The following is a 12,390-nucleotide window of genomic DNA, read 5'->3' as shown; positions in this document are numbered from 1 at the left end:
TGTGAACAATGATTCTAAAAGTTTAAAGAAGTTAAGTACATTAAAGCACAAGATTTGAAAAGCAAGCTGGACCTGCAGGGAATTTCATCAGGCTTGAGATCATTTGGGTTACAGCATTTAGCAAGGCCAATAAAAAGAAATTAGGTTTCAGAGGCAATAATGAGTGGGCCAGGGTTAGAGTGGGGAGGTGAGGAACATCCTTCCAGTGAGTGGGCCAGGGTTAGTGCGGGAAGGTGAGGCTTCAGCTCAAGAGGCTTTGGCAAGAGGAGGTGGAGGCTAAGGTAAGCTTCTGGTAAGTTCCTTTCTTGCACAGTTAGAGCTGTGGAAATGCCAGACAGGATAGTGGAATGCTCCTCATGTGGGATGTATGAAGACAGGGAGAACTCTAGTGTTCCCAATAACTTACACTGCAAAAAAGTGCAGACCATGCTTCTTACAGACCATGTTAGGGAACTGAAGCTGAAGCTGGATGAATTCCAGATCATTTGGCAGGCTGAGGTGTTGCTTGACAGGCAATACAGGGAGGTAGGTACACCTATTGTGCAGAAAAAGAGAGGAAAAGGGGAAAGACAGACAATGCATGGTTGTACCCCTCAATAAAAAGAAATTTGTTTTGGATACTATTGGAGTGGAAGGGAGATAACCTACTAGACAACAGCCACAGTTGTCAGATCTCTGGCACTGAGTCTAGCTCTGTGACTCACAAAGATGGAGAAGAGGGGAGATGCAGTGATAAGGAAGTCACTGCTTATGGGAAAAGAGGTTGAGGACAAGAATGAGATTCCTGGATGGTATGTTGCCTCCCAGGTGCAAAGGTTAGGGACATCTGGGATCGAGTCCACAGCATTCTTAAGGTGTAGTGTGAGTAACCAGAGATCATGACATGGTCCACATGGTACCAATGACATAGGTAGGAAGAGTGACCAGGTCCTGCAAAATGAGTTCAGGGAGCTGGGTGCTAAGTAAAGGATGGGTTGTGATCTCAGGATTGCTACACTTGGCTCATGTTGGAGAGGTCAGATATAGTAAGATCATACAGTTTAACCTGAACGACATGGTGCAGGAGGGAGGGATCCAGATTTTTAGATCACTGGGCTGCACCTGAACTGGAGGGGAATTAATATCCTTGCAGGAAGGTTTGCTAGTACTGCATAGGGGGCTGGTTGAACTGGAGTTGTGGATGATGGGAACCAGAGTGCCAGGGTAGCTAGCAGAATGGTTGAGAGGAAAGTTGATGTTCAGCCTACTACAAACTGAAAGGTTGAGCTTAGTAGGACACGTTCTGAGTTGCAACTATTTCAGTGCAGGGAATTTTGCAGGAAAGGCAGATGAGCTTAGGACATGGATTAGCATGTGGAGTTATGATATTTCAATCCCGAGTAAGATTTTGTTCCAGAATGGGACAGGACTGGCAGCTTAGTTTCTGAGGTTCCTTGGTTTTAGAAGTGATGGTGTGTGAGGAATTAAAGGGGAAGGGTTGGCATTAGTAGTCACAGAAAATATCACAGCAGTGCTCAATCAGGACAGGCTGGAGAACTTGTGTCATGAAGCTTTATAGGTAGAACTGAGAAATAAAGGCATGACCAGATTAATGGGGCTCTATTACAGACAACCCAACTGTGGATCGGAGACTGCTGCAAGAAAAATACAGTTATGATAGAGGGTGATTTTCACTTTCTGCACACTGTCAGACAACTCCATTACTGTAAAAGGACTGGATGGGATAGAATTTGTCAAAAGTGTTCAGGAAAGTTTCCTTAATCAATAGAAAGTGGCTACAACTAAAGATAGTGTGATACTGCATCTCCTATTGGGAAACAAGACAGGGCAGTGACAAAAATTTGTGTAGGGTGACAATTTGAACCCTGTGATTATAATTCCATTACATCACTTGTAGGAAAGTTATTGGATGGTAGTCCAAGGAACTGGATTTATAAGTATTTGGATAGACATGGACTGATTAAGGATAGTCAGCATGGCTTTATGCATGGTAGGTCACCTCTTACCACTCATATAGTGTTTTTTGAGGAAGTTACCAGGAAAATGGATGTTGTCTACATGGACTTTAATAAGGCACTTAACAAGGTCCCACATGGGAGACTGGTCAAAAAGGTTCAGTCGCTCGGCATTCAGGATGAGGAAGTAAACTGGATTAGACATTGGCTTTATAGGAGAAGCCAGAGATTGGTAGTAGAGAGTTTCCTCTCCTACTGGAGGCCTATGACTTGTGTCCCACAGACATCAGTGCTGGGTCCGCTGTTGTTTGTCATCTATATCAACAATCTGGATGATAATGTAGTTAATTGGATCACCAAATTTGTGGATGAGACTATGATTGGGGGTGTAGTGGACAGTCAGGAAGGTTATCATGCCTTTGCATCAGCTGGAAAAGGCAGCTGGAATTTAATACAGATAAATGTGAGGTTTTGTACTTCGGTAAGACCAACCAGGGTGGGTCTTATACGGTGAATGGTAGGGCACTGAGGAGTGTGGTAGAACAAAGGAATACAGATACATTATTTGAAAGTGGCCTCACAGGTAGATAGGATCATAAAGAAAGCTTTTGGCATATTGGCCTTCATAAATCAATGTATTGAGTACAGGAGATGGAATGGTATGTTGAAGTTGTATAAGACTTTGGTGAGGTCTAATTTGGAGCATTATATGCAATTTTGGTCACCTACCTACAGGAAAGATGTAGACAAAGTTGAAAGAGTACAGAGAAAATTTACAAGCATGATGGTGGGTCTGAGGGACCTGAGTTATAAGAAAAGGCTGAATAGGTTAGCCTTTTATTCCTTAAAACGTAGATATTGAGGAGAGAATGCAAGCGGGACTAGAACCAGAAGTCATGGGTTAAGGGTGAAAGTGAGAAGTTTAAGGGGAAAATGAGCACTAAGCACAAGTGGTGTATGCAGGCACAATTTCAATGTTTAAGAGAAGTTTGGATACGTACAATACATGGATGGTGGTGTATGGAGGGCTCTGTTCCTGGTGCAGGTCAATAGGAGTAGGCATTTGAAATTGTTTCAGCATGGACTGGATGGGTCAAAGCTGCTGTTTCTGTGTTGTACTTCTCTATGACTCTATGTCACACACCCACATCACTGGGCTTTGACTGTGGAGTGGAGGCCTAGAATCAGTCCTGGCATTGAACTCCCCCACATCCCTGACCCTAAACCACACTCCCCTCTCTGTCTGTAAAAATCTAAAAAAACTGAGCCACAACCATGATGGAGACTGCAGCTCAGTGCCATACTAATCAGAATTAAGAATAATCAGTAAATTCATTGATCATATTCAGATTACAGAAGAGGAGGTGCTTGCTGTCTTGAGGCAAATTATGCTGGATAAATCCCCAAGGTTTGACAAGATGTCCCTTCAAACCCTGTGGGAAGCAAGTGCAGAAACTGCAGGGCCCTCGCAGAGACAATTAAAATGTCCTGGGCCATGGGTGAGGTGCCAGAGGACTGAAACATAGCTAATGTTGTTCCACTGTTCAAAAGAGGTTCAAAAATAAGCTGAGAAATTATTGGCCAGTGAGTGTGACATCTATAGTGGGTAAATTATTAGGTATTTTAAGACGTCAGATATACAAGTATTTTGATAGACAATGCCAGATTAGGGATAGTCAACATGGCTTTGTGCATGGCAGGCCACGTCTAACCAATCTTAAAGAATTTTTCAAGGAGGTTACCAAGAAAGTTAATGAATGAAAGGCAGTGGATGTTATTTTTCATAGACTTTAGTAAGGCCTTTAAAAACTCTTGCAAGGCATTCAGGATGAAGTAAATTGGATTCAACATTGGCTTTTTGCGAGAAGCCAAAGTGGTAGTAGATGCTTGCTTGTCTGACTGGAGGCCTGTGATGAGTGGAATGCAGCAGGGATTGGTGCTGATTTGTCATTTATACCAATGATCAAATTCTCCTTAAACCAGGGGTGTCAAACTCATTTTAGGTCACGGGCCGGATTGGGCAAAATGCGACTTCATGCGGGCCGGATCAGTTGTGCACGCGCATGCTCCCACAGCTTTTGTTGCCTTCGTTTTTTTTCTACCTGCTCTCATGTGACTCATGTCAAGACGACAAATGGAATGTTGTCCTTAATTGCTAGAGGGATTGAATTTAAGAGCAGGGAGGTTATGCTGCAACTGTACCGGGTACTGTTGAGGCCGAACCTGGAGTACTGCATGCAGTTCTGGTCTCCTTACTTGAGGAAGGATATACTGACATTGGAAGCGGTGCAGAGGAGGTTCACTAGGTTGATTCCAGAGATGATGGGGGTTAGACTATGAGGAGAGTAGGCTCAACAGGCCAGATGGCCTACTCCTGCTCATATTTCTTATGTTCTTATGATTCTATTGTGGTTATTGGATTTATTGAGTATGCCCACAAGGAAATGAATCTCAGGCCTGTGTATGGTGACATATGTAATTTGATTTGAATTGGCCTGTAATTCCCAGGATTAGCTATATTACTTTCCTTGAACAAAGGAAAATGCTTTTCGGGAGTTCCAACACTGCCTCTTTCTTACCCTTGACAGGCTCTAGCACATTAGCCTGTTTGATGCTGACCTCACATTCATTAAGGTTCCTTTCACTGGTGAACACTGAAGCAAAGTTTTCATTTAGGACTCCAGCAACAATCCCTTTTCTATCTCTGACTGTCTGGCTGAAGACTGCAGGGTACGGCCATTTAGGACTCCAGCAACAATCCATTTTTTGTCTCTGACTGCCTGGCTGAGCAGTGCAGGGTACAGCCATTTAGGATTGAGATGAGATCTCTGACTGCCTGGCTGAGGAGTGCAGGGTACGGTCATTTAGGACTCCAGCAACGATCCCTTTTCTATCTCTGACTGCCTGGCTGAGTGCAGGGTACAGCCATTTAGGACCGAGATGAGGAGATTACACATCAATGAATAGGTGGTGAATCACTGGAACTATTTACTCCAGGAAAGTCGTGGCCAAGTTTGTTCATTCAAAACAGATAAATGTATTTCTAGATATGAAGAAAACACACTTCCATAAGTGAGGTTTTACTACCTGCCTGTGGAAAGCAAATCCTTTATATTTTATTTAAATTCACTGATTACCAGGATTCCAAGTCACTGGCAAGGCAAGCATTATGTCTCCACAGGTTTTTGGAGACTAAGTTTGAATACATTTAATGCTGAGAAAGGTTTTGGGAAGAAGGTAACATGACTGAGCAGAAATGTACAACATCTATTCAGTTCCAGACTGACTGAGTACAGAGCAAATGTCTATTTTTCCTTGTGTGTGGCTGATAACCCAGGAAATTGATTCTATTATGCTTATTGAATTTATTGAGCATGTGCAAAAGAAAATTAATCTCAGGGCTGTATATGGTGACCTTTATATACTTTTAAATTTGAACTTTGATATCAACTGATTCATTCCACGGATGCAAGTAGCAAGTAAGGAATGCGGGGATGGTAAACATAGCCAGGAAACGTCTATGCATGGCCAAAGAGCAGAATTAGGCCATTTGGCCCATCAAATCTGCTCCAGCATTCCATAACACCAATAGATTAACATGTGTAGGAGTGCTTCACCTGGGACCGTTTAGTACTCTGACAGTGGTGGAATAACACCTTGCAGAGAGAAAAAAAATCGGATTTTATAAAGCCTGACATTTTAAATTGAAAAGATGCGTGTCCAAAACTCAGATTCAAAACTTTGCGGGCACCACATTTGAACACACAAAAATCGCCATACCAGAGTCTTGAACATGAAGGGGTGAAGAGTGGTGGGCAGAACAATCTGGTGGGAAAGTGGAGCAGTTCCATCTGCACTTAAAGTCAAATAAGATGAATCAAAATTAGCATCAAAAGGTAGAATTCATTTGAATCTTCAAGTTACGACTACCTATTCCCCAACCCAAAGTAGAACAGTAGAGGAAATGCACAAAAGCGAGGATTTTGGAAAATATTACCAAGATCAGTCTTGCAAATAAGTAAGTGTTGACTGACTAAAATAAAAGCCGATGTACAGCCCCAACCCTGTAACATTGTAGGGATGCCTGAGTACAGATTGCAGCCGAGCTAGTCTGTGTAGTGACAGCAGCTGAGACACAGTTCAATGCTCTCAAGATTCTGCATTTTTCTGCTATTCAGTCATGCATTTTTGTTATTGTTGAAAGCACTGTGGAATTACATTGCAGAAGATGAAGACCTTGGTGGTCCTTCAAGAACTGGAGCAAAATAGCCAGGTTCTTTGTTTGTGAGGAGAATGTAACCCATTTGGCCATTCAACCAAGAAATAAAAGCAACAGGCTTAGAAAGAGGGGCAATAGAAATAAAACAGAAAAAGAAAATAGCTCAGGTCTAATTACATTTACCAGCATTTCATTTAGCCAGCAACAGACAAACAATTTCTTGCTGAAATTCTCTTGGTGAATATTAAGATGCAAAATGCTGATTAAACTTGTTTGAACTCATCTGAACATTTATGAAACAGCCAAGCAGATTTGCTCATGAATACCATACAGCCAAATACAAAAACACTCAGTTTTTCCCAAACAAATTTACAACATCTGTAATGATGACAATCAAGGTTTTGGTTTCCTTAGCTGCAAGTTTTCAGAGTTTGAAAAATTCCCAAAATTCACATTTATAAACAACATTCAACATTCCATAGACTAGATTCATATACAACACACTCCATGTGGGAAGCAATGCAAACTGTGACCAAACAATGCTCACCTAATCCATCACAGGAAGGAAAGGGACAGGTAAATTCCCCACATACACACTGCACAATAACCTAATTACTTTAAAATGTAGTAGAATAACAGTATAACAATAATTGGCTTGTAAGGAAAATAGCAAAGGGAAAAGTAGAATACAAAATAAATACTGCATAAAACAAAAACATCAAAAGTTTCTGGGGACTCCAAAAAGGAAAACATTAGCAAAAGTTAATTTACCTCCTTTAAATATAGGATGAGAAAAATATATTTGGGTAGTAGGAAAAAGCAGCAAAATTTAACGTATTTTGTATGTGTTTTCATAGAAGTCAAAACTTAATAGAAGAAAACTTCCAAATAAAAAATTAGAGTGAATAAGGATCAAAAAGAAATTGTCATTGAAGAAACAGCAATAAAAAGATTAAGATGATAAATCCCCACAACCTAATGACACATATTTTTGGAATCTGCAGGTGACAGCCAAGTTTTCTTTGGAATCTTACAAACCTCCATAAATTCCAAAACAGTTTCCAGATTGGAAATGAGCAAATGCCAAGATGGTAGCACCAGTGTCTGCAGAGATTGAGACAACTTGGTTTATGTTCTCAAATATGAAGAGCAGAACAGAATCTCAGTGAAACTAAATACTGACAGGACTGGACATACCATCTCCATAGAAGATTTTCCAACGGTCAGGAACTCTAGAATGAGGTGTCATAACTTAAGGATACAGGGCAGACCATACAGGATGGACTATTCAGGACTGAGGAGAGGACTAAGGTTAGGGTTAGATTTATTCACCAAGGAGTGGTGAACCTATGGACAGCAGTTAAGACCAAATCATTAAATATAATTGAGGAGATAGGTATGGTGTTAATAGCTAAATAGATTGTGAGACATGGGGAATGAATTTGAATGATCAGACATATTAAAAGTAGAACAAACTCCAGGCTGAATGGCTTAAATCCTATGTTTCTACCTCAGAAATGAAAAAAAATCAGAGAGGGAGAAGCAGTGAAATTCTAGAAAAGTTACTAAAAAAGGAGGGGGTTATTAGATGTTTTAGTAAGGTAAAGATGGACCAGGGGCTTTATAAGATTCATCCCAGTCTACTGTGGAAATGGGGTGTTAGTTTGAGGAAGAGGTAAGAGATTGCTGCAGTTTGGACAGCTTTTTCAGTTTCACTGGCCACAGATGAGGTGCCTAATAACTGTGGTACCCTTATTCAAGAAGGGCATCTGGATAAACTAGATAATTACAGGCATAATGAGGTAGAGATGGTAATGCAAAAAAAAAGAGGGATAGGCAGAGATGAATGAAAGAAAATAGTTTTGTTGGGGAAATCTGTCAGACCAATTTAATTGAATTTTTCAACAAGGAAAGAAAATATACAGGTGAGACAATCTAGCAGACATGGCAGTCTCGTCAAGACCATTGATGACATCCCAAGTGACTGGTCCAATGGGTATTCATCACAAATTAGCAAATTTAATTGAAAATTGTCTTGGAGATATGGGCAATGGTGGAGGATTGCTTTTGCTATGGAAGGCTGTGACTGGTGGTTTGCAATAATGATCCCTACAGAAAACTGTTTCTTGTAGACATTAACAACTAAGATATGAATATAGAAGGTATGGTGAATAGCAGGTTTGTCAATTACAAAAATTGGTAGCATTTCATATATGCAGATGATGATAGGTTACAAGATGACATTGATCATTTGATAAAATGGGAAGAGTAACTGAATTTAGTCATAATCCAGTGTGAGGTAATACATATTGGAGGGGCTGGGCTAACAAGATTAGATCATACACAATTCACGTCAGAGCCTTGGGTATTGAGGAATAGAATCCCTCAAGCTGGTGGCAAAAGGAGACAAGGTGAAGGCATAATAGATACTTGCCTTCATCTGCTGTGACATGGTACACAAGAGCACAGAAGTCATAGTATAACTTTATAATACATTGGTTACAGTTCAAGTAATATGTCAAATAGAAGAATACATTTTAGGAAGGATACAAGTGCATTGGAGAGGGTGCAGAGGACATTCATCAGAACATTGTCTGGGATGGAGCATTTCAAATACATTCAAGACCATACAGGCTGTACTTGTCTGCAGGCCGACAGGAAGCAACCCAATAGAGGAATACAAAATTCAGAAGGGCATAGGTGAAGTAGATAGGACAAAAGCATTTGCTTAAGTTTAAGTAAAGGACAAAAGGTTCAGAGGGGCTCTGAGAATGAACTGTTACCACTTAGAGGGTGGTTGAAATCTGCCCAATGCTTAGTATCTACATGAGCCCTTGAATTGCCAAGAGACAGAATACTATGAACTATGTTCTGGGTAAAGGGACAAGGACAGATATAGCCCTGCTGGTCAATATGAACATGGTTAATTGGTCAGTCCTTTCCAAAGGTTCATGAGATTGATTGCCAGGCTATCAGTTTTTGCCATGCAGAAAGATGAAATAGACTTAATCCTATATTTCATTCTTCTGAATGAGAGTATTGCATTGAGTTCTTAAGGCATTTTACAGGAAAATTCTTTTGCACAAATAGGTGTTCAGAAGTAAAGGTTATGGCAAAGGAATAGGATAACTGGATGATTTCTAACCAATGAGGTGCCACAGGCATCATACTGTCCTCCCCATCTGTTGAATTATGGCAAATTACGTGATGAAATTTCTTCACCCAAAGGCTAATTAATCTTTGGAATTCACTATTCAACACTAGAATGAAGTAGATGCTCAGTCTCCAACTATAAAGACAAACTGATAGATCAGATTGACAGCTGGTGACCAGTGGTGTGCCATGGGGATTGGTGCTGTATCCACTATTGTTTGCCATCTGTAATAATGATTTAAATAAGAAAGTAGTCGGTACTGTGAGTAAATTTGCAGGTACGCTAATAATAAACAGTGATAAAGGTTATGTAAAATTACCATAGGCTCTGGATCAACTGGGAAAGTGAGCCAAGAAAGGGCAGATGAAATTTTATGCAAAATGCTGCATTTTGGTAATTAAAATGAGGGCAGTAAACAGCAGGGCTCTGCAGAGCAACACACACACACACAAACAAACTCAGCAGGTCAGGCAGCATCTATGCACAGGACTAAACAGTCAACATTTCAGGCTGAGACACTTCATTCGGACTAGAAAGGACGGGGAAAGATGCCAGAATAAAAAGGTGGGGAATGGGAAGGAGATCTAACTAGAAAGTGAAAGGTGAAACCCCAGGTGGGTGAGGGAGAGGGATGGTGAGACTGAGATGCGATAGGGAGAAAATGTAAGGGCAGGAGAGTGGACTGCGGGAGAAATGGAAGGGCACCAAGGGTGATGAACAGGTGAGAAAATGTAAGAGGGGAGCCTGAATGGGGAATTGATGGGCTCTGGAGAGTGTTGTAGAACAGAGACCTAGGGATACAAGTATGTGGCTCCCAAAGTATAATTTGGATGAGAGAATTGAGAGCTTTGTGGGTAAGTTTACAGATCATACAAAGATAGAAGCAGAAGCAGGTAGTATTGAGGAAGCAGGAAAACTGCAAAGGACAGATTGGGAGAATGGGCAAAGAAATGGCTGATGGAGTATAGTATAGGAAAGTGTATAGTCACACACTTTAGCAGGATTAAAATCATATAATATTTTCTAAATGGGGAGAAAATTCAAAACTCGGAGGTGGACAGGGACTTGGGAGTCCTCGTACAGGATTTGACGTATTCTGAACAGTTCTGGGCCCCTTATCCAAAAAGGATGCGCTGGTCTTGCAGCGTATCTAGAAAAGGTTCAAGAGAATTATTTTGGGACTGAAAGGGTTAATGTATGGGGAGCTTTTGATTACTCTGGGCCTGTACTGGCTGGAGTTTACACGAATGAGGAATCTCATTGAGACCTTTCAAAATACTGAGAGGCCTAGATAAAGTGGACTGAGAGGAACTTATAGTGAGGGAGTCTAGAACCAGAGGGCACAGCCTCAGAATACTGGAACATTCCTTTAGAATAGAGATGAGGAGGAATTTCTTTAGACTAAGAGTGGTAAATCTGTGGAATTCATTACTAGAGATGGCTGTGGAGGCTGAGTCATTGGCTATGTTTAAAGTTGGCAGTTTCTTGATGAGTCAGGGCATCAAAGGTTACAGGAAGAAGGCAGGAGAATGGGGTTGTTAAGGATTTAAAAAAAATTCAACCTTGATGGAATGGTGAGCAGACCCAATAGGCCAAATAGCCTAATTCTGCTATGTCTTACTGTACCATTAAAATCCAAAGTAAATTTATTGTCGAAGTACATATGTCACCATATACAACCCTGAGGTTTATTTTATTGCAGGCATACTCAATAAATCCACAGAATAACCATAATGATGATGAATACTACTTTTCTGCAATAACACTCCATGTAGATTTGCTCAATTGTAGGGAGGGCTTTACAATGAGTGGACTGGGCCGTATCCACTACTTTTTGAAGGAATTTCCATTCAAGGACATGGTGTTCCCATACCAGGCTGCGTTGCATGTTGCTCCACTAGGTCGTGTGCTTATCCCCTGCTCTACTCACATTACACTTATGACTATGAGACGAAGCACAGCTCTAATTCTATATTTAAGTTCACTGTTGTAGGCCGAATCAAAGGTGGTGACGGATCAGCATATCAGAGGGAGACTGAAATCTGACTGACTGGTCCCACTCAATGTCAGCGAGACCATGGAGCTGATTATTGACTTCAGAAAAAGGAACCAGAGGTCCATGTGCCAATCCTCTTCAGGGAATCAAAGGTGAAGAAGGTCAGTAACTTAAAATTCCTCAGTATTATCTTAGAGGACCTGTCCTTGGCCCAGCACATATGTGCAATTATGAAGAAAGCATGGCAGCACCTCTACTTCCTTAGGAGTTTGTGAAAATTTGGCTTGACATCTAAGACTCTGACAAATTTCTATAAATTTGCAGTGGCAAGCATATTGACATCAAAGGTTTTTCCCCCAGAGCAGTGGAGTCCAAGAGTGCATGGGTTGAAGGTGAAAGAAGAAAGATTTAAAGAAGCTCTAAGAGTCAATTTACTGTTCCCTCCAGCCCACTCAGAAAGTAGGCATTTGTATGAGGCTGGCAGAGGAAGTGGGATGGCAGGCACAATTACATCATTTAAACCAATAGGACAGGGTCAAATGCAAGAAAAAACGCAGATCAACATGGACGGGTACAGCCATAGACCTGTTTCCATGTGGCATAACTTTCTTTCAGTTTTAGGAAAATCAAATGCATGGGAATTAATACCACAAAGGTATTAAAGCAGGTGATAGCTGGACCATACTCTTAGTTCATATGTTCTCATCACAGATATAAACAAACACAAGTAGATTACAGCACACACATACACACAGATCAGACAGAACTGGTACTCTACACAACACCAGTGCTAATAGCAGAGTTCTTTTGAAATCATTGTGGAGACAAATGCTTCCACATTCCTATTATTTGTAAAATAACTTCAACATCGATTAAAAATAGCAAATATTGTGAAATACACTGTGTCAGTGCATTAACCAGAGGACTTCAATTGGAAGTAATTGTTTTATTTAGTTGCCTTTACATAGAAACACACAACAGAATTAAAATGAACATTAATCCAGCTCTATTCGTAATGACCAGCGAGGGTTGCGTGGATGTGGAAGCAGTCAGCCTGGGAAAGAAA

At 40.9% G+C, this 12,390-nt stretch overlaps 1 protein-coding gene across 1 annotated transcript in view; it reads right to left on the bottom strand.

Moving 5' to 3' along the window:
- Positions 1-12,390, bottom strand: part of gpc4 (glypican 4) — a 170,935-nt gene that overhangs the window by 157,646 nt on the left and 899 nt on the right. The window lies entirely within an intron of this gene.

The sequence above is a fragment of the Hemitrygon akajei genome, chromosome 10 (genome assembly GCF_048418815.1).
Source record: "Hemitrygon akajei chromosome 10, sHemAka1.3, whole genome shotgun sequence".
In the NCBI taxonomy this organism is placed as follows: Eukaryota; Metazoa; Chordata; class Chondrichthyes; order Myliobatiformes; family Dasyatidae; genus Hemitrygon; species Hemitrygon akajei.
The sequence above is the reverse complement of the archived record's forward strand: the minus strand, read 5'-3'. Positions and strand labels throughout refer to the sequence as shown.